Source organism: Penaeus japonicus, unplaced genomic scaffold (assembly GCF_977035675.1).
Source record: "Penaeus japonicus unplaced genomic scaffold, GWHDUDI00000001_assembly GWHDUDI00000031, whole genome shotgun sequence".
NCBI lineage: Eukaryota > Metazoa > Arthropoda > Malacostraca > Decapoda > Penaeidae > Penaeus > Penaeus japonicus.
In genome coordinates this window covers 11387700-11390199 of record NW_028234433.1, presented here as the reverse complement: position 1 = coordinate 11390199, position 2500 = coordinate 11387700, and positions in this window count along the sequence as shown.

Below are 2500 nucleotides of genomic sequence, written 5' to 3'. Positions count from 1 at the left end.
GGGTATAACTACCGCACTATTTTTTTATATTCATACCAACCATATAGAATATGGAAAATTAATTATGTTTTTCCCCATTTGTTATTCATACTAATTAGCTACAATCTATTTTGTTTTCTCTAGTTTTATTCATTTTTTTCATATATCATACAAACAAGTTATGCTTAAGAAAGTAATTTGCCGAACAAACGCAATTAGCCGCAAATGAACTTTCCCGAACTAGAACACAGAGATTACAGGGTTACAATTTGACGTTTCGTTTCACTGTGAATCTTATCCGACGGGTCAATTATTGTCTAAATATTCCCGACTCAGATCAATTTCATAATTACCACCATTCTTCATTTCTTGATTCTGGTGCGAATTCATACTTATCGCTTAAGCCACAACTTTCTCGCCGGTCAGACGCAAATTAGCCGTGAAAATGATTCCCGAAATAGAGCCGGAGATGCTGGGGTTGCAAGTACGACGCTTTGCTGCGAGCCAACTATCCGAGGGTCAACTATTGCACAGAGTGTTCCCGGCTCGGACCAATTCACCGTTATCATCATTCATTATTTGATATTCATATTCATATTCGCATGTCTAGTGCGAATTTTTCAGAATTTACAAGATTGATTTTATTGTAATAGTTAAGTATTACGAAAGTACTATTAGTACCTTAACTTCATTAACGTATTTGCTGTATTCTATTGTTTACAAGAAATAATTCCACACGATCTTGAAATAACACATCTTCCTTACTCACACACACGCGATCACTTTCCTTTTCAACTCACGGACTCATTCCTCCTGGAGACCATCGTCTGCCCTTCTCACTCTGCATAACTCATCCCACACTGCTGTACACAAACCCATTTGTCCTTGCGGTTGTGTCATGGCATAAATGAAGAATTACAGCAATTACGTATGACAACGATTCCACCTATATCATTCTTTTATCGGCCATCGTTTGTCCAAAGGGAAGGTTATTAGTATCGTATTTCTTTACATTCACCATATATTCTCTTACTCTTGCATTAATACATCTTATAATTTTGTTCAGGAAAATATTTGACACTACAACTGTGCCATGGTGTAAATTGAATAATGAATTCAATTATAATTCGGTGAAACGACTTAGTGCCGCCCACAAAAATTCTTTCATCGCCCAAAGTTTGTTGAATTAGATAGCTATTTGCACAAATTGTTTTACACCTTCCTGCCTTGTCACATTTTCTCTTATTGATTCTGAGACTTTCAGTGGTTCAAGAAACCATTGTGGATTGCCACTCAAGATATCCCTCTCGTGTCGCTGCAAGCAATTCCATTCTTTATTCACAAATACTGGAAAAATAAAATCAACCTAAAAAAAAACAGATAATTGTGATAAAATCTATATTTATGCATACACTTGTTTTGAGGTTCTTGGCGTTCCGCACATCTGCTTGATAACTTTATACATAAAGGGCCAAAGAGAGGAAAGAAAGAAAGACAAACAGAGAGTGTATGCATAAATATAGAAGACACTACTTTATACATAAAGGGCCAAAGAGAGGAAAGAAAGAAAGACAAACAGAGAGTGTATGCATAAATATAGAAGCTCAGCAGTAACAGACGCCAAAAACACCCAGAAGAGAGAGCATGGCTGTCGTTTCCCAGCAACTAAGAGTGTGCCACGTGTTGAAAAGGACAGCTAGTCACCCTCATAACATAGAAGGCCTGCCTGCGAAATAACCAAAAGCAGCAGCCAAGCAGAAAAGTGTATTGAAAATTAAGACAACCAGAATCCAACACGCCGACATCTGGGACGTGGGACGAGGAGGCAAGAAGTTTGAGGTTGACCTGAACCATGTAAGGCCGGATGAGAAGTTTGCCCTTTAAAGACTTCAGCTTAATGGCTTGAGGACAAGCCATAGTAGATGGCGAGCATTATGTGAGAGTACTCCAAGTGCCACTTAAGGACGGGTTGGTCACTACGTGGTCCCCTTGTGGATTCTGCTTAGTATCCACGCGGAGGAAGAAAAAAACGACCTGGACCCTGACCATCCTGGTCGCAGTGTAAATAACATGATCTGACTTGATTTTTGCTCAACACCAATTGTGAGTACATCTCACACACACACCTCTCTCTCTCTCTCTCTCTCTCTCTCTCTCTCTCTCTCTCTCTCTCTCTCTCTCTCTCTCTCTCTCTCTCTCTCTCTCTCTCTCTCTCTCTCTCTCTCTCTCTCTCTCTCTCTCTCTCTCTGTCTATCTATCTATCTCTCTATCTCTATCTATCTCTTTCCCTTTCTCCCTTTCTCTCCATTCACACCCTCTCTCTCTCTCTCTCTCTCTCTCTCTCTCTCTCTCTCTCTCTCTCTCTCTCTCTCTCTCTCTCTCTCTCTCTCTCTCTCTCTCTCTGTCTATCTATCTATCTCTCTATCTCTATCTATCTCTTTCCCTTTCTCCCTTTCTCTCCATTCACCCCCTCTCTCTCTCTCTCTCTCTCTGTCTCTCTCTCTCTCTCTCTCTCTCTCTC